This window comes from Palaemon carinicauda, chromosome 28, assembly GCF_036898095.1.
Source record: "Palaemon carinicauda isolate YSFRI2023 chromosome 28, ASM3689809v2, whole genome shotgun sequence".
NCBI classification, from domain to species: domain Eukaryota; kingdom Metazoa; phylum Arthropoda; class Malacostraca; order Decapoda; family Palaemonidae; genus Palaemon; species Palaemon carinicauda.
The window spans coordinates 18,527,118-18,548,403 of record NC_090752.1 but is presented as its reverse complement, the minus strand read 5'-3'; positions in this window follow the sequence as shown (position 1 = coordinate 18,548,403).

Here is a 21,286-nt window from a genome sequence, read left to right as displayed (position 1 = left end):
TCCAAGGTGCCGGCCCTAGGCAAGAAACACCCGTCCTTTCTTGCTCCTCCCACCATGGTCTTTCCTTTCGCCGAAAAGGCCTTGCTGGCAGTGTTGAAGGCGGTGGAGGAAGGAAAACCCTGCCCTACATTGGAGGAATGTAGGCCTCTCTCCCTTGCCCTCCCTCCCAATGACAAAAGCTGGAAGGATATCCAGTTTCACGGTCGGAAAGTTGGAGGCTGACGTCGCCGGACGCCAGTTTAACGAAAACCTCCCCAAGCTCACCGAGTACCTTCTGCGTCGGGAGCAAGACACAAAAGAGAGGTTGGCTGCCTCTCTGTCTCTTCAAATACAACTTTAAATAATGGCCGGGGACATTCGGGTCCCAGCCTTCTACATGGTTCTCACAAAGACCCACCTTGCCACCTTTCTGAAGGATTTGTACAGCTTCATCAAGGCCCTGTAGAGAATTTGTGTTTGCGGATGCCACTGTCAAACACGAACCCCGGAAACTGATTTCCTCCAACATCTGGGGCAAATATCTCTTTCCAGTGGACCTTGTGAATGAAATTGTGGACCGAGCCGCCACTGAGAACAAGAACCTTCTCAACAAGTGGGGCATGTCCCAAAAGAGGAAATCTTCTCAGGATGACGTCTCCCAACCTAAGAAGAAATCCAACAAGCCCCGACCCCAACAGCGTCAGGCCAAACGCCAGTTTCCAGCACCCGCTACTCCCCAGCTAGTGGCTCAGCCACAGCAGACCTTTCAGTTGGTCCCTCAGCCGGTGATGGCCCAGTCACCAGTCTTTACTCCACTACCTTTCGTCCCAAAGGAAGAGGCTCCGGCAAGGACTCCTCTCGACGTGCATCCAGAGGGAGAGGAGGAAGGGGACCAGGCGGCCGAGGTGGTAAACCCTCAGGAAACCAGAAGCAATGAAGTGCTTCCAGTGGGAGGAAGACTCCGCCACTTCCAGGATCATAGGACCTTCGATCCTTGGGCCCACAGGACCGTCAAGAAGGGACTAGGGTTGATCTGCTGGGTAACACCACCTCCAACCTTCCGCCAATTCTTCCAACACTCCAACCCCATCCTGGAAGAATATGTCCTAGAACTCTTGCACAAGAAGGTGATCAGGAGGGTAAAGTCCACCAGGTTCCAGGGAAGACTATTCTGTGTTCCCAAGACAGACTCAGACAAACTTAGAGTCATTCTGGACTTGTCCCCTCTCAACAAGTTCATAGTGAACAACAAATTCAAGATGCTGACTCTTCAACATATAAGAGCCCCACTGCCTCACAAAGCTTACACGGTCTTAATAGACCTGGCGGACGCCTACTGGCATATTCCAATGAATCACCAGGCTTCCTCCTACCTAGGATTCAAGCTTCAACGAAGACAGTACGCCTTCAGGGCCATGCCCTTCGGACTCAACGTGGCCCCAAGAATCTTCACGAAGCTCGCAGACACGATTGTCGAACAGCTATGCCTTCAAGGTGTCCAGGTGATGGCTTACCTAGACGATTGGCTGGTTTGGGCAGCATCGTCAGAAGAATTCTTGCATGCCTGCAGAAAGGTGACCCAGTTCCTGGAACATCTGGGTTTCAAAATCAACACCAAAAAGTCTCGACTGTCTCCAGCTCAGAAGTTTCAATGGTTGGGAATCCATTGGAACCTTCAGTCACACCATCTTTCCATCCCTCTGAAGAAAAGGAAGGAAATAGCGGGATCTGTAAAGAGATTTCTAAAATCCAAACAGATTTCAAGGTGCCAACAGGAACAAGTACTTGGCTCCCTCCAGTTCGCCTCAGAGACAGACCCAGTGCTACGAGCACTCCTAAAGCCATGGTCGGAGGCAAAGAACTTGAAAAGATCAGTTCCTCTTTAACCACCACCTCCGTCGGTCACCATCCACACGGATGCTTCGCTAGAAGGATGGGGAGGTCACTCCCATCAACGACAAGTTCAAGGAACATGGTCTTCCCTATTCAAGACGTTTCACATCAACATCTTGGAGGCCATGGCAGTATTTCTTATTCTGAAGAAACTATCCCTTTGTCCTTCGATCCACATCCGTCTAATGCTGGACAGCGCCGTTGTGGTCAGATGTCTCAACCGTCAGGGCTCACGATCGCCCCAACTCAACCAAGTGCTATTACCCATCATCCGCCTAGCGGACAAGAAGAGATGGCACCTTTCAGCAGTTCACATACAAGGATTCCGCAATGTAACGGCGGACGCTCTATCGAGGACAAGCCCCATAGAGTCGGAATGGTTCCTAGACGCAAGATCATTCTCCTTCATCTCCCATCTAATCCCGGAACTGCAGATCAACCTCTTCGCGACGAGCGACAACAAGAAACTTCCTCGCTACTTGGCCCCATACGAGGACCCCAGAGCGGAAGCGGTGGACGCCATGTCCCTGGACTGGAACAGATGGTCCAAGATTTACCTGTTCCCTCCACCCAACCTTCTCCTGAAAGTTCTCACCAAGCTGAGAACCTTCAGAGGAACAGCAGCCCTAGTGGCACCCAAGTGGTCCCGGAGCAACTAGTTCCCTCTAGTCCTAGAGCTACAGCCCAAGCTGATCCCTCCGCCAGACCTAGATCTCTCCCAGCAGGTTCAGAAGTCGACTGTCTTCGCTTCATCAAGGAAAACCCAAGACCTTCATCTCATGATTTTCTCTCCCTAGCCGTGAAGAAAAGGTTTGGAATTTCGAAGAAAAGTTTAGACTTCCTAGAGGAGTACAAAACAAAGTCTACCAGAAGGCAATATGAATCATCCTGGAAGAAGTGGGTGTCCTTCGTCAAGGCAAAAAACCCTACGGAAATCTCCATAGATTTTTGTCCCGGCCTTCTTCATTCACCTTCATGGCCAAGGCCTGGCGGCCAACACGATTTCCACTTGTAATTCGGCCTTGATAGACCTGTCCAATGACATCTTTAACAAGCTGCCAAAGGCATATGCTAGACTCCGTCCTGCACCTCCACCGAGACCCATCTCTTGGTCTCTCGACAAGGTGCTCCATTTTGCCTCTAGTCTGGACAGTGAGTCTTGCCCTCTGAAAGACTTGACTCAAAAAGTGATTTTCCTTTTTGCTCTTGCCTCGGGAGCCTGAGTCAGTGAAATAGTGGCTTTATCTAGAGAAGAGGACCAGATACAGTTCGCCGAAACAGGGGAACTTACCCTCTTCCCAGACCCAACGTTTCTCGCTAAGAATGAACTCCCCACTAAGAGGTGGTGTCCCTGGAGAATCTGCCCTCTGAAGGAAGATGTCTCTTTATGCCCAGTGGAGAGTCTAAAGCAGTGGTTCCCATCCTGTGGGTCGCGACCCCAAATGGGGTTGCTACATCATTGCCCTGGGGTCCCCAATCGATTTTGAGCTGAATGGGAATATTATAAAAAACAAAGTGAAAAAAACATGTTAAGACGGTTAAATAAATTCTTTACAAGGGGAGTAACACAACAGCAACAGTTATTGGTATATTAGACCACTAAAATCTTTTATAGAATATGCTGCATGTTTGCACAATAGGTACCATACCAAATAATCTAATTTTCTGAATGTTGAAACAATTTGAATTCAATACTTTCTGAACTCAAATCGTTCCTGCAAGGGCATTACATCAATGGTTAAATAACTGAATGGGTTTTCTCACGTGTAGGTTAGATTCCAACAATCTTTTGCTTACTCAGTTCTTTGACCTTACGGACACCTAAAACTCATTATAATAACTATCTTGGAGTACTGAGAGTGGTTGTTAGGATCATACTGTCATGATTCGGGAGAAAATGTTCCCTTTATCAATCCATGTTTTCATTGTACTATGAAACTAAATGTAACAGCTTGATGAAACTACGGATGTGACAAACTTTTCACAACTTCTTGTGTATGTTCGGTATTATAAAAATGAAAAAAAAATAAAGATTTCTTGTTTTGTAAGCCTCTGCAAACTTCAACTACTGCTGCTGATATTTTTTTATTTAATTGATGATTTCTTCAAAGAAGGCTTGATCGAATGGGAGAAATTGTGCGGGGCAACTACGATGCTCAGCTGTAAGTCTGGCTTCAATCGTTACTTAAAAAAGTGACTCCAGAAGTAATTGGGACTCACTGCATGGTTCATCGACAAGTATTAGCTACAAGACGTTATCAGAACCATTCAAAGAAGTGCTTAACCTAGTGATTAAAGCAGTAAATGTCGTTAAATCAAGACCACTTGCAACCTGGCTCCTAAAAGTTTTATGTGGATATATGAGTTCAACCATGAAGCACTACTGTTTCACACAGAGGTAAGGTGGCTTTCGAAAGGCACTGAAAAGATTTTTTGATTTGAGAAGAGAGATGAAAATATTTCTCGCTTCTCAAAATGCAGTCATACCTGGTCAACATTTCTGAGATATTTAATAGTATTACAGGGTAAGGAAAGTACGATTACATCTTTGTCTGAAAAGATATTGTCTTTTAAAATGAAATTGGAACTCTGGATCACCAAAATTAATCAAAAGGAATTATACATGTTCCCAACACTTGCCCAATTTGTTGAAAAAGCGGCAAATGAAATCAATGACTTATATAGCTTGATACTAGAGCATTTGGAAAATCTTACTGTTCAAATAAGAAGTTATTTTCATGATGAATGTTACAAATCTTCCTCCCTTACAATCAACCCTTTCAATGCTAGTGTATCTGAGGTCCCTGAAGCAGCAGAAGAAGAGTTCATCGACTTAAAAAAACAATTTTGAAGCTAAATCCTGGTTTGGTGAACTGCAACTACAAAAATTTTGGGCAAAGAGTTTCCAAAAATTCCCAGTAATATCAGAAATCGCAATAAGGAATTTATTACCGTTCCCAAAAACTTAGTTATGCATAGTAGCCTTCTCCCAACTTCTCATCCTTAAAAACAAATGCCGAAATCAATTAAATGTGGAAGATGATAACGGAGCCCAGGATAGAATTGCTAGCTAAAATGCTGCAATACCAGCCGTCTCATTAAGGTCAGTTCATAAACACCACTTTACATAACGTGGGAAATTTGTGTTCTAATAATTTTGAATTGATTTACAATTAATTTTTGTTGCGCCTTTGGAGTTTTTTATGAATAAATTTGAAATTAATCATAAATTTACAGAATGTATAGTTACTTTACGAAAATGTAATCTATTATTCAATAATCGCAATATATGGCAGTTTATTGTACAAAGAAAAAAAAAATGTGTATATAAGATATTTTAAGGATTGGGGTCGCTTCTTGATTGCTTGTTCTTAAATGGGTCGCCATGTTTAAAAGGTTAGGAACCACTGGTCTAAAGGTCTATCTTCGAAGAACTTCAGACATTGGCAGAGGACCACTCTCTAAAGGAGAAACATCGGGATCGGATTTGTCACTTAAACAACTAAGGGCGAAGATCACCTACTTTATCCGCAGAGCGGATCCTGACAGTACACCTGCAGGTCATGATCCAAGCAAAGTCGCCTCTTCCCTGAATTTCTTTCAAGCAATGGATTTCGAAAGCCTCCGATCCTTCACAGGCTGGAAATCCTCAAGAGTGTTTTTCAAACACTATGCGAAGCAGGTGCACGAACTGAAGCGTTTCGTGGGGGCAGCAGGTAGTGTGTTAAAGCCTGCTGCCTAGTGCTGCGTAGAACAGTGAGTTATCTCGGGACTCTAACTTAACGGGAGCCTGTGTTGACCCTAGTGCGTAACATAGTGATTTTAAGTGCCACCCAGTGACAAGACGGACTGTTCTTCCACAAGGTGAAGTGACATAGACTTGAACACGTGTGCCACATGTTTATTTGGACATGAAGTGTATTTAAGACTTTAAAAGACCCTATCGTTCCCTCGGAACTTATGTGTGTAATGGCAAGTTCCTCCTTATCAGATTCCACACCCACGTCTTATGTGGTCCTTAGTCTATGTTTGTTAACTAAATTTTATTGAAATTTATTTACCTTATTTCATATTAACTCATTTATTTTATTGAATAAAATGGAAGTTTTGTTACCATATGCTTCTTATTTCACCCTACTATACGAAATAAATTACTGTTACAGAATTTTATTGCTCATGATTCTAATCATTATTATAATCCATGTTATAATATTGCTCCTGTCTGAAATATACTCACCTAAAGTAAAGTGAAATATTTGTTCCAACACAAGTACTTAACTTTCCTGATCTTTCTACGAGACCGGCAAGATCTGCAGCTACAGGTGAGTTCTCTTCATCAGGTTACTTCAAGATATTCCTTTCGTCCAAATAGGACTTCCCTGCCAGGGGGGCAGGAAGCCATGTCATAGTATATGCCATTGGTAGTGACAGGTAACGGAGATGTCACGGTCTCTAAGGTCATCAGACCAAAGGAATATTGTTTCGAAGTCGAAGGCACTACTAATAAAGGAAAAAATCCACGATACACTAATTCTCTGGCACACTTCCATCAGGACGTCATGCTTAAGCCCAAAAAACGGATCTTGAGTGAAGCAAAAAATCTATTTTTGTGTGAGATAGCCATGATGTCCTGATGGACCTGCCCTAATTCTCTATTCTGGCCTGTCAGGCCCCTCCCTCTCTTATTGTATCATGGAGGCTGACAGAAACGCCGGAAGGAATGAGGATATACCGCACGGATGTGACCTCAATCAAGATGGCAGCCAGCTATGGCGGCTGAATGTTGACATCGCCAAGTACAGTAACAGTAACGGAGGAGGAGACTTTAGCAACGGCTCCTCCCATACTTGCCACACTTCCCCTTGAAGCGCAAACGCTATGTGGGGTGCAGATAGCTATGTGGCGTGTCAAGCATACGTCCCCTGTTATATTACGATATCCTAAAGGGAAACCTTATGGGTACTCGCACCAGAAGTTAGAATTCTGTGAAACCTTTAGTTTAATTCTCTGGGAATATCTACTGTAGTCAAATATACCCTTAGGAAGCTACAGAAGGAACCTTCCATCAGGACGTCATGGCTATCTCACCCAAAAATAGATTTTGCGCTTCGCTCAAAATCTGTTTTTTTTGGGCTCAGGCCATGTCGTCCTGGTGGAAGTTCCTTCTTAGTAGCTTCCTAGGTTATATTTAACTACAGTGATATATCACAGAGAATTTTACTAAAGGTATCCAGAATTCTAACTCCTGGCGCGAGTATCCCTTGTATTATCTTATAAGGATATCGCATAAGATCAGAGGACGTATTCTTGACATGCTACATAGCTATCTTCACCCCTAATAGCATTTACGCTTCGAGAGGGGAAAGTGGCAAGAATTGTAAGTGAGCCGTTATTAAGGCAACACTCCTACTCGTACTGTGATTGAGCGCCAGCACTCCGCCGTGTGGCGCCATCTAGTCATTCATTCTCGTGTAGCGTTCCTTACCGGTGTTTATCCTGTGTACCTCTCGCTATTTTGGATTGTTTTTGCGCAATGATGTCTTCACCAGCCTCATCTGCCTCTGGAAAGTTAAGTACTATCTTTAATTTGTATAAATGTAAGCTCATGCCAGTTTTTTCCTCGAAATATGTTCGTAATTAACGTAATAAGAGCTGTTGCTCAGCCGGATGGCGTCTTGGACGCGGTCGTTCTTTGCATGTACATTTAGTTAGCCAGAATAATGTTCCTGGCATATTTCGCTTTAATAACTTTAGCTATTTAGCATTTAGCTAGGAATTCTTATATTAAGCCCTTGTTTTCGTGGATTTGGCCATTTTTTTACTGAGCCCCACGAGTGCTAGGCTTCCTAGCCTAGGCACCCATACACTTCATGCATGATATAACCTTCCTGATAAAGTTTTATTGAAGCTCAGGCAATATTTTATACAATTAAGATATTATTGTGTAAAATTTTCCCCTTCCAAGATAGTATACGAGAGAGTTTCGGTGACCGATTCTCACTGTGCCTAGGCTAACTAGCCTAGGGGCTTTAGTATACTTTCATACATATCCCCAATTGCCCTTGTATCATCTTTTAAGTGGAGACTGATACCTCCTATAGGTTTTAAGTCGATACCAATCTCCTTGGGAGATTTAAGAGCAATTCCTTTTCCCTCTGACTAGCCTAGGCTAACCCTAGTCGGCTTTGCCGTGAATTTTATTCAGGCAAATCTGGACTAGGGTGTTTCCATTCCCCTCTCTCAACCACTGAGTCGGTTTTGAGTTTAGGAAGGGACATCAGAGTATTTGTCTGTGATCGGTAGACGCCTGGCTTGGCAAACTGACTTCCTAAGTCAGGTTAGGCTACCAATGCAGGAGGCTAGACCTCCCTAGGCCATCTCCTGGAGGCATTATATGATAATGCCATCTCCCCGTGGCCTAGCAAACAGTCCTGTGCCGACAGATCCTAAGCTGAAGAATTGAATTCTTCCCTTGCTTAGGGTCTCCGACACTAGATTCTGTTCCTCCATTGAGACAAGCAGCCTGGGTGCCGCCTTCTCACCTTATCAGACTAACCTAATCTAGGGAATTGGATTCCCTGGCCCCTAAGGTTGTCTTTGCTCTGGATCAGAATCTTTTAGGTTAGGTAGGACCTACCAGGTACTACCTCACCTGCAGGACCCTTGCCCCTCCCCTGCTGTCCTTTAGTGTTGGCCTAGCCTTCACACATCCTGTCCATCATTCTACAATCCACCATAAGGGTAGATTGCGGGATTGGATCGGGTTCTCTGTCGGCCGTCGACTGAGTTGGCTGTCGGCAGGGATCCTCCTATCTTTTAGAGTGTTCTTCAGTCCTCCCTTGGACTGCCTTTCATGGCCCCACTATTGATATTGAGGGGCTATGGTTGGATGGAAGCCCGAATATAATTCCCCCTTCCATATGAATCCTCATTCTGGATGGAGGTATGCAAGGCTGAGCCTTTGCTTCACCTCCCATCCATGCTTTCTCTCTGTCTTACCATCCACCCTGAGCCAGCCGCCGGCACCTAGAGCGCCGGCGGCCTCCAGGACGACGGTCCGCCGTCAGGTTGCTTTGCCGCCGCTTGCCATGGATTGCCGTTGATCGGTGACCCAACGACAGCCGGCACATACCGGCCGGCTGCCGGCAACTATGCTAACTGCCGACAGCTGGTCGACCAATTGTCTGAAGACAATCCTTCCGCCGGCAGCCGGCGGGTCCGCCCTTATAGAGGGACCCCCGGCTGCCGGCAGCAGAGCAGCTGCTGGTGGCTCGCCACCCTATACCTAAGAAGGCAGTATACCTTCAATAGCCCAGGGTAATGCCGGCGTATGCCGGCAGGCACTACAGTACTGGCTGCGGAGTGGTCGTAATCACTGCGATATTGATTATTCCGCACGACACATACCGCTGTGCGGTCCGTGCTGTAGCCCATACATTTCTTCCAACCTACAAGGTGCTTCATGGGCAGCCTATTGTGAGACCACCACACCAAGAGAGCGATTCTCTCTGGCTTAGATAAAGATCAATGATCATCTTATTCAATCCCCAATGTTGAACCTTAGAAGATGGTGTTAAAATTACACTTGATATCCAAAGGATATTATCTTCTCCCTTAATTCGACTAGAATTTAGTGTTCAATATTGAAGGAGGTCATAGCAATGGGCTGGACAGGAAACACTTGTGGGTGTCTTTCCTCTTTCCCTTCTAGCTTACCTATCCTAAGCTAAGCTATATATACAACATTGTATGATGAAATTCTGAGATATTTCACCGAATACTCATCTGCTTTTCTTTCTTTACAGGAGGAGCATCCCGGGTGCGGGAACCATTTCTGCAAGGTCCGCAGTAAGAGCTTCTGCGGCCATGATATGTGCAGGACCCACGCACGCTGCGCAACTATGAAGGAATCTCTGAAGTATTGGGACTCCCAGGTATGTGACGTTTGTTCAAAACTGGTTACTGAGGCTTTTGATGATCAAAAGTCTACTGAGTCAAGGGATGCAGCAAGAGAGACGCTGCAAAAATGGGTCAGGGGCTTCCAGAAGAACACCACTGGCCCATACCTTCCTAATGAAAGGATGATGGCTTGTTTATTCCCCAGGGCATCTTCGGAAGCAGTTATCCCCCAAGCTCAGCCTGATATTCCCCTCGTACAGATTCCGATAGAATCTGATGTTTCTGATGCCTTTAAGGACATCTAACTGGAGGACGACATGTCGGTAGTTTCCGAAGAGACGGAACGGAGTCTTCTAGTTGAAGAGCAGGATCAGGAGATTGTTTTACTTCCTGAAGGCGACGAAGAAAAATCCGAAATTATTTCGGTTTCATCGGGTACGGTAGCTGAGCCTGTCCTGTCGACTTCTTCTGCCCCCCAATTAGACACGATTAGCCATACGCTAACTTCTCTCTTGTCCATGTTCCAGGACATGAAGAAGCAATCGTCCGAGAAGGAGGCTTCACTGCGGATGGAGATGCACCTTCTCGTGTCTACACGTTTAGTCCCCAAGAAGCTAAACGTCAGGGATCTTCCAGCCTTTTTTGACATTAGTCCTTGGAGGTATGCTGAGCACATGCCCATGTCAGGGGGGAAGATCTTCCTATCCGACAAACTGGGCACTGTCCCAGTTGATGACATCGAGTTTTGACCCAGCAAGGGGTCCTACCCGGATTGTTATGTCCGCCTGAGGACGGAACCCCCTTCCAAAAAAGAAACAGAGCCGAAAGAGGTCATCCTACTAGACCTCCCCAAGGCCCAGGCCTTGTTTACGACAACCTTGAAGGAGAGGGCATTCACTAGCTCCAAGGTGCCGGCTCTCAGAAAGAAGCACCCGTCCTTCATTGGTGCTTCTTCCCGTGCCTTCCCCTTTATGGAAAAAGGGTTCAAGGTAGCCTTAAAGGCAGTCGAGGCAGGGAAACCTTGCCCTACACTCGAAGAGTGTAAGCCATTCTCCCTTGCCCTACTATCAGATGATGCAGACGGGAAGGATGTCTATAACACCTTCTCAGTCGGGAAGCTGGAGGCCGACATTGCCGGACGTCAGTTCGGAGAAGACCTCCCAAAGTTGTCAGACTTCCACCTGCGCAGGGAGCAGGAAACAAAGGAGAGACTCGCCGCCTCTATGTCCTTACAAACCGGATTAGAGACGATGGCAAGCGTCCCCGACACCCCAGATATGTACATGGTCTTTGCCAAAGCGCATTTGGCAACGGTCACCAAAGACCTATATAACTTCATCAAAGCCAGACGGGCTTACAGGGAGTTCGTGTTCGCCTCGGCTGCGGTGAGGCACGAACCAAGGAAGCTGATAGCCTCCAACATCTGGGGAAAAGACCTCTTCCCGAATGAAGTGGTCAAAGAGGTCGTTGATCGAGCCGCAACAGAGAACAGGAATCTCCTCCATAAATGGGGCTTGTCCTCAAAGAGGGAGTCTTCCACTGAAGAGGGTCCCCAACCAAAACGGAAGACCAAATGACCCAGAGTACCCTCTCGCCCTCCACGACAATAACAGCATCCCGTGGCCACGGTGCCCCAGACGGTGGCACAACCACCTACTACTTTCCAGCTGATGCCCCAACATGTGGCGACTCAGTCGCCTGTCTTCACCCCAGTCTTTGAAAGGCAATCGACGACCCTTCGGCCGAAGTCTCGAGGTTCCTTTCGAGGTTCCTCTAGACGCCCCTCCAGAGGTATGGGCAATAAAGGTGGACGTGGCCAAGGAGGCAAGTCCTCCAACCAGCGCTCCAAGTGAGATGCTACCGGTAGGAGGGAGACTTCTCCTCTTTCGGGATCGCTGGACCTTCGATCCCTAGGCCCACAGCCTTATAAAAAACGGACTGGGGTGGAGTTGGAATGCAGCTCAACCGAACTTCCCTCAGTTCTTCCAACACTCAACCCCCATATTGGAAGAATATGTTCAGGAACTCCTAGACAAGAGAGTTGTAAGGAAGGCAAAGTCCATTAAATTTCCAGGAAGGCTGTTCTGTGTTCCGAAAAAAGACTCGGAAAAGCTCGGAGTCATTCTGGACTTATCACCACTCAACAAGTTCATAGTGAACAACAAGTTCAGAATGCTGACTCTTCAACGCATAAGGACCCTACTGCCCAAACGGGCATACACAGTCTCCATAGACATAGCGGACGCATACTGGCATGTTCCGATAAACCGCCAAGTTTCCCCCTACCTAGGATTCAAACTGCAAAAAAGGCAGTATGTCTTCAGAGCCATGCACTTCAGGCTAAACATAGCCCCAAGGGTATTCACAAAGCTTGCGAATTCAGTCGTTCATCAACTATGCCTAAAGGGAGTTCAGGTGATTGCCTACCTGGACGACTGGCTGGTATGGGCAGCATCCAAAGAGGAATGCACACAAGCCTCCAAGGAAGTGGTACAGCTCCTGGAACACCTAGGAATCAAGATCAACTTAGAAAAGTCTCGACTATCTCCAGCTCAGAAGTTCCAATGGCTGGGTGTCCACTGGAACTTACAGTCACACTGCCTCTCCATTCCATCAAAGAAGAGGAGAGTGATAGCGGGATCTGTCAAGAGACTTCTTTAATCTGACAGGATATCAAGAAGGCAACAGGAGAGAGTGTTGGGGACCCTCCAGTTCGTCTCAGTGAGAGACCCAGTATTGAGAGCTCAATTAAAAGATGCATGAGGAATTTAGAGAAAATACGCACCAAACGCTCGAAGAGATCTGAAAAGACCGATACCAACTCGTCTGCGATCCCTCCTCAAGCCATGGTCGAAGGCTAAGTACCTGAAGAAGAAGGCACCCCTACAACCGCCTCCACCTTCAGTCTCCGTTCACATGGATTTCTCAAAGGAAGGGTGGGGAGGCCACTCTCACCATCAGAAAGTCCAAGGAACCTGGTCCTCCCTCTTCAAGACCTTCCACATCAACATTCTGGAAGCCATGGCAGTTTTTCTATCGCTGAAAAAACTAAAACTTCGCTGCTCAATCCATATCCGACTGGTACTAGACAGCGAAGTTGTAATGAGATGCCTGAATCGACAGGGCTCGAGATCGCCTCAAATCAAGCAAGTGATATTGGCCATCTTCTGCCTGGCGGAGAAGAAGAGATGGCCCTTATCAGCAGTCCACCTTCAAGGGTTCCGCAATGTGACGGCGGACGCTCTATCCAGGCTCAACCCAATAGAGTCAGAATGGTCCCTAGACGCTAGATCATTCTCCTTCATCTTACACAAAGTCCCAGGACTGCAGATAGACCTCTTTGCAACGAGCGACAATAAGAAGCTACCCTGGTATGTAGACCCATATGAAGATCCTCAAGCGGAAGAAACGGATGCGATGTCCTTAGACAGGAACAGATGGTCCAGGATCTACCTGTTCCCTCCAACCAACCTTCTGCTGAAAGTCCTCAACAAACTGAGATCCTTCCAAGGAACAGCAGCAATAGTGGCTCACAAGTGGCCCAACAGCGTTTGGTTCCCCCTGATAACGGAACTATGACTGAAACTGATTCTGTTGCCGGATCCAGTTCTGACTCAGCAAGTGCAGAAGTCAACTGTCTCAGCTTCATCACAGAAAACCCCGGACCTTCATCTCATGATTTTCTCTCCTTAGCAGTCAAGAAAAGGTTTGGGATTTCAAGAGACAGTATTAACTTTTTGGAAGAATACAAGTCGAAATCAACGAGAAGGCAATACGAGTCTTCCTGGAAGAAATTGGTTGCTTTTGTCAAAGCAAAGAAACCAAAGGAGATTTCAACAGAATTCTGTTTGTCCTTCTTCATTCATCTCCATAAACAAGGTTTAGCAGCCAACACGATTGCTACGTGTAAATCTGCCCTGACCAGACCCTTGCTGTACGCCTTCCAGGTGGACTTCTCCAATGAGATCTTCAACAAGATTCCGAAAGCCTGCGCTAGACTTCGGCCCGCAGCTCCTCCAAGGCCCATTTCATGGTCCTTGGATAAGGTTTTTCACTCAGCATCAACCCTGAACAACAAAGATTGCTCTCTGAAAGACTTGACTCAAAAGGTGATATTCTTATTTGCACTAGCCTCAGGAGCCAGAGTTAGGCATCTCTATGTCCAGTAGAATACCTAAAGGTATATCTTCGTAGAACTTCAGACTTTAAGGGAGGTCAGCGTTTCAGGGGAGAAACATCAGGTTCAACGTTGACCTTGAAGCAACTAAGGGCGAAGATCATCTATTTTATTCGCAGAGCGGATCCTGACAGTACACCCGCAGTTCATGATCCGAGAAAGGTTGCTTTATCTCTGAACTTCTTCCAAAACATGTGTTTTGAGAGTCTTTGCGCCTACACTGGATGGAAGTCATCCAGGGTCTTCTTTAAACATTATGTGAAACAAGTACAAGAGATAAAACACTATGTGGTGGCAGCAGGTAATGTACTAAAACCTGCCGCCTGATTTCTGCAAAGAACAGTGCACTAATTGGGACTTTTAGTGAAGGGTGTGCATGATGAACTCCTACGGTGTATCATGTTTAGTGATGTGTCCAGTACGTGACACTATAGACTGTTCTAAAGACACAGGTGACTAAAGCATAATAGACTGACACATGAGCCATGTGTATTCATATGCAAGTGTTCCTTTTGTAACAACAGAGACAATAGATGAAACTTTAAAAATTTTCAAAGAAAATTCTTATTTGATTGTATATGTTATAACCCATGATTTCTATATACTGTCTGTTAATAAACACAATTAGAAAATTTTGCGTCTCATTTTGCCTTCAAATTTCTAAATGCAAATAAAGGGTGTCAGAGCTACTTTTTATCCTTTTATTTTTGGAAAATATTCAGAATAATTCTGTTTCTGAGCAAACAATCATCAAAATTATATGTTATGCTTTTAAGTTCAGTCCTTGGTAATGACTGACCTTACCAACCTGTTTAACTTACTGACTTTACTTTTCCTACATGAATGTTAACCTGTCTAACTTGTCTACAATGAACAAGCAGATTGAGGGAGGCGTCAGTAACTTATACAAATTTGTTCCTTTCAGAATACAAACTATGTTTTACGTATATGATGACACTATTATACAACTTGTTTGCTAGATCGTTCTTTGAACTCACAATCCTTGGGTTTTTCCTAGTCTTCCATGACTCATCCCTGTAGGGGGCAAGAAGCACTGACATAGTCCATGATCAGTTGAAGGGTGTATGACAGTAACACCACGTGTCTCTAGGTCTAGACGATCAAGGAGAATTTATGTCGAGGTGATTGGCACTATTGAAAATCCACAGATACATTAATGCTCTGGTAAACTTCCATCAGGACGACATGGCCTGAGCCCAAAAAACGGATTTTGAGCGAGGCAAAAAATCTATTTTTGGGTGAGGTAGCCATGTTGTCCTGATGGACCCACCCTCCTTTGACAAAGGATAAATGAGTCCCTCCCTAATGTACTGTATCTGTAGCACCTCATTAACGCTACAAAGAATGACTAGATGGCGCCACACGGTGGCGTGTTGCCTTAATAACGGCTCACCTACAATTCTTGCCACTTTCCCCTCTCGAAGCGTAAAAGCTATTAGGGGTGTAGATAGCTATAAGGCGTGTCAAGAATACGTCCTCTAATCTTATGCGATATCCCTATAAGATAATACAAGGGATACTCGCGCCAGGAGTTAGAATTCTGGATACCTTTAGTAAAATTCTCTGGGATATATCACTGTAGTTAAATATAACCTAGGAAGCTACTAAGAAGGAACTTCCTTCAGGACGACATGGCTACCTCACCCAAAAATAGATTTTTTGCTTCGCTCAAAATCCATTTTTGATGATCATGGTAGTCGATTCCTCTGCCCCTAACCTAACGGCTTAGGGGCTTTTGTATACTTTCACCCCTCCCCGGTTACCTTTACTCATAAGGTAATCTCTCCTCCCTCTGAGGTAGCCTAGGCTACATCCTAGCCTTCCTTTCCTTGAATTGTGATTCGGGTGAGGTTAGGCTAGGATTTTCTTTCCCTGCCCAGAGCCATAGTACTTGAGCTTTGAGTTAGGGTCAGAATCTCAGAGTACCAGTCGTTTGCCCCTAGCTACCCCATTAGGTGAATGAACTCTCCTTTTGGTCCCTGCTGGACGGCAAAAGGGGGGTGGGGGGGCCTCTGCTCTCCATCCTAGGCCACACGTGGAATGGTTACGACCCTTCCTCCCTGTGGCCTAGTGACTTGTCCTGCGCCTGCCTACACTGGGCTGGGAGATATGCTTTCCCTAGCCTAGGTTAGGCAGGCTCAAGGATTCTGTTTCTTTATAGTTTGGGACGGAACGTCAATGCGTTCTCTTACTGTACTAACCCACCCTAGGCTGGAGAATGTACTCTTCCTATACCTGGGGTGGTGCCGGAACTGAAACAGAATCCCCTTTCGGGTGTTGGGGAAGGCTCACACCAACCCCCACACCCCTTCACAGGACCCTTTCCCCTCCCCCTCTGTCCTTTGGTGATGGCCTAGCCATCACACCCCTGTCCACCATCCTACAATTCACCGAGTACCGGCAGGTTGTGGGGTCGGCCCGGTCTTTTCGCCTGCTAGGCCAAGCCGTTTAGCTTCCCATACATAGTTCAGCTATGGGATAGCATAACGGCAGGTCGATCTGCTGGCAGGAGACCTCCCTGCTATCTTAGAGTGTTCTTCAGTCCTCCCTTGGATCGCCACCCGCAACCCTAGCCGACCGCCGGCTGACCTGCAGCTAGATGGAAGCCTGATCATAAAATGTTCTTCCTTCCATTTGAACCCTCCTTCTCGAGGAAGGCGAGGTTATGGTAGTGAGCTGCCACCCTCCCCTCTCCTTCCCTCTTTGCTTTCTCTCTCTCAATAAAGTGTCGGTCCACTGTCACACAACTCTGCCGGCAATAGCCGACAGTGTAGCCTAGGTCTCCTCCCAGTCACATGGATCGATGACAGGGTAGGGGTACCTACAGCCGGCCGCCGCCGGCCGCCGACATGTCTGCGGTCCGCCAACAATACTTGAAGTTGTCTCCCTTTCCCCGCCACATAGACTGATGGCTGGAATAGGTTACTCTCAACCGGTGGCCCGCCGGCGTCCGGCGTGCGTCCGATACGCCGACAGGCTGCCGGCTCCACCTATTTCATATTACGCCAGTGGACTGCCCTCTTTTACTAACCCTGCCGGCATCTGTTGTATGGCTGTATATGGTAGCTAGTACATCTGTGGTATAGTACATACCCTAGACAGAAAACTATGGTGTATAGTTATGCTATAGATAATTTTCTAGCATACTCTGTGCATCCATGCGCAGTCCCTTGCCGGGACCTACTTGAATTGGTGATAATTATTTTCCCCTTTTCCCAATGCTGAATGATCATAAGCTCTCTCCCTTTCACCACTACTAACACCTTGGAGGAAGTGCTAGCCACGCTACTCTTTCCCTATGGGATAGCTTCGCCTTAGGGCTTACCTGAATGGAAGCCCTAGAGTTAGTAATGGAGAAAGGTCATGGCAATTGGCTGGGTGGGATTCACAAGTATGTGTCTTTCCTGCTTCATTTCCAGCTTACCTATCCTAAGCTTACACTTGGAAAGGAATTTTGTATTATAATTAAGATTACATTAAGATTAATCTAGTATTATTCTAAATCTTTCATTATAGACTCCCGCATACTCATGTACCCCTTTCTTCTTTACAGGAGGAGTACATCCGGTGAGAGAGCGCCTTCTGCAGCGTTCGGCGCCGGGATTTCTACGGCCACCTGGCGTGCCGAACCCACGCCAGCTGCTCCGTCACCCAGGGATCTCTTAGGTACTAGGACCCGTAGGTTTGCACTACTTGCAAAGACGTGCTCCATGAGGCGTTCAAGGCTCCCCCGTCTGCGGAGTCAAGGGACATCGCTCGTGAGAAACTGCGCAAGTGGGTGCGTGGTTTCTAAAAGAACGCCACGGGGCCCTATCTTCCCAGCGAGAAGATGAGAGCTATGCTCTTTCCTGAGGCATCTGCGGATGCTGTCATCCCCAAACCCGAGATCCCCTGCGTCTAACTGATGGTCGACCCAGATGTTTCGGACGCACTTCAGGACATCCATCTCAACGACGATGACAGGATTTCAGAGGTGTCGAATATCATCGAGAGGACCCTGATGGCCGAGGGTAAAAAAATGGAACCTAGAACGGCTTCTGACTCCGAAGAAGAAGGCGCCACCGCACCCTCTGTCGCTTCTGTAGTCATCTCGGAACCAGTTCCCTCTACATCGTTCACTCCTATGCCCACAAGAGCGGACGACTCCATGGACAATTTTCAGGCCATGATGGCGATCCTTGAGGAGAGGTTCCTCCGCTTGACGAAGCAACGTGAGCCTCAGAGGAGCATGAACGGGAAGGACCTTCCAACCTGCTCCATGACTAACCCATGGAGGTATGCCGAGCACACGCCTATCACTAGCGGCAGGATTTTCGTCAATGACAAGCTAGGTGCTGTCCCCCTAGAAGAGGTGAATTCTGGCCTAGCTTTGAGGCATACCCGGACTGCTACGTCCGCCTAAAATCAGAACCTGTTTCCAAGGAGGAAACCGTGCCAAAAGAGGTCATTGTGTTTGACCATGCTAAGGCTCAATCACTGCTAGCCGGCTGTTTGAAGGACAAGGGCTACACCAACTCGAAGGTGCCGGCTCTAAGCAAGAAACACCCGTCCTTTCTTGCTCCGACTACCATGCTCTTCTCCGTCGCGGAGAAGTCTCTTCTAACTGTACTGAAGGCGGTGGAGGAAGGGAAACCCTGTCCTACATTGGAGGAATGTAGGCCCCTCTCCTTCGCCCTACCCCCCGACGACAAAAACTGGAAGGACATCCAGTTAACTTTCTCCGTGGGAAAGTTGGAGGCCGACATCGCTGGACGACAGTTCAGTGAGAACCTGCCCAAGCTCTCCGAGTATTTCCTTTGTCGGAAGCAGGACACGAAAGCAAGGCTGGCCGCCTCCCTTTCCCTCCAGGTGATTATGGAGACAATGGCCGAGACCCACCTAGCTACTCTGACGAAAGATTTCTATAGCTTTGTCAGGGCACGGAGAGCCTGCAGAGAGTTCGTGTTTGCGTCTGCCGCAGTAAAACATGAACCAAGGATGCTGATTTCCTCTAACATTTGGGGGAGAGATCTCTTCCCCAATGACTTGGGGAAAGAGATTGTTGATAAGGCCGCCACGGAGAACAGGAACCTTCTCCAAAAGTGGGGCATGTCAGCAAAGAGGAAATCTTCTCCGGATGAGGGCCCCCAACCGAAGAAAAAATCCAAGAAGCCGAGACCACAGCCTCGTCAGGCTAAGCACCATCCTCCTGACACCGCTGCTCCCCTGTTGGTGGCTAAGCCCCAACAAACCTTCCAACTGGTACCCCAGCCGGTGGTGACTCAGTCACCAGCCTTCACGCCTGCCTACGAGAGGCAGTCGACTACCTTTCGTCCTAGAGGTAGAGGCACCGGCAGAGACTCCTCTAGGCGTCTCTCCAGAGGGAGACGAGGCAGGGGAGCAGGCGGTCGAGGAGGTAAACCCTCCGGCAACCAGAAGCAATGAGATGCTTCCGGTGGGAGGAAGACTCCGCCTCTTCCAGGATCATTGGACCTTCGATCCCTGGGCTCACAGCATCATCAAGAACGGACTAGGCTGAAGCTAGGAAACACCACCACCAGTTTTTCACCAATTCTTCCAACATTCCACCCCCGTTCTGGAAGAATACGTCCAAGAACTCTTGAACAAGAAGGTGATCAAGAGGGCAAAATCCATCAGGTTCCAAGGGAGACTATTCTGTGTTCCCAAGAAGGACTCCGACAAACTCAGAGTCATTCTGGACTTGTCCCCTCTCAACAAGTTCATCGTGAACGACAAGTTCAAAATGCTGACTCTTACGCACATAAGAGCCCTACTGCCTCAAAAGGCATATACAGTCTTGATAGACATGGTGGATGCCTACTGGAACATTCCAATGAATCGCCAGACCTCCTCCTACCTAGGATTCAGGCTTCAAAGAAGACAGTACGCCTTCAGAGCTATGCCCTTCGGGCTAAACATAGCCCCAAGGATCTTCACGAAGCTCGCAGAGACAATTATTCAACAACTACACATACAAGGCGTCCAGGTGATGGCTTACCTGGACGATTGGCTGGTGTGGGCAGCATCAGAAGAAGAATGTCTGCAAGGTTCCACGAAGGTGATCCAATTCTTGGAACATTTGGGCTTCAAGATAACCACTAAAACATCTTGACTTTCTCCAGCTCAGAAGTTCCAATGGCTAGGCATCCATTGGGACTTCCAGTCACACTGTCTTTCTATTCCACTGAAAAAGAGGAAGGAAATAGCAAGATCTGTCAAGAGACTTCTCAAATCCAAACGGATTTCAAGACGACAACAGGAACGGGTGCTCGGTTCCCTCCAGTTCGCTTCAGTGACAGACCCAGTGCTAAGAGCATAGCTAAAAGATGCTTCGGGAGTCTGGAGAAGATACGCATCAAACGCTTGAAGAGATCTCAAGAGACCTCTGCCGACTCGGCTACGATCACTCCTCAAGCCATGGTTGGAGGCAAGGAATCTGAAAAGGTCGGTACTTCTTCGACTACCTCGACCCTCAGTTGTCATCCATACGGACGCATCGCTAGAAGGATGGGGGAGTCATTCCCATCAACGTCATGTTCAAGGAACATGGTCTCCCCTATTCAAGACGTTTCACATCAACATCTTGGAGGCCATGGTAGTCCTTCTCACCCTGAAGAGGCTGTCCCCCCATCCCTCAGTCCACATCTGACTGACCCTGGAGTACGACGTAGTGGTCAGATATCTCAATCGTCAGGGCTCAAGATCGCCCCAACTCAACCAAGTGTTGTTGCCAATCTTCCGCCTGGCGGAGAAGAAAAGATGGCAACTCTGAGCAGTTCACCTACAAGGATTCCGCAACATGATGGCAGATGCTCTATCCAGGACAGCCCCGATAGAGTCAGAATGGTCCCTAGACGCAGACTCATTCTCCTTCATCTCCCAAGAAGTCCCGGAACTGCAGATCGACTTCTTCGCAACGAGTGACAACAAGAAACTTCCTCGCTACGTGGCCCCATACGAGGACCCCCGAGCGGAAGCGGTGGACGCCATGTCCCTGGATTGGAACAGATGGACCAAGATTTACCTGTTCCCTCCACCCAACCTTATGCTAAAAGTCCTCATCAAGCTAAGATCCTTCCAAGGAATAGCGGCCCTAGTGGCTCCCAAGTGTCCCTGGAGCAACTGGTTCCCATTTAACGCGAGAGCTAGCAGCCATTTATTTACCAGAGATGACCAAAATTCTAGTGGGTATTTTTGGAAATGGTCTACCATGGAACATCCAAGAATGGGTATCTTTAAGTTGGGCAGTGGTGGGTGTGGATTTTATTAACCCTTTATGTCTGGAAACGGGCTGTCCATTTTTCGGCAAAATATTGG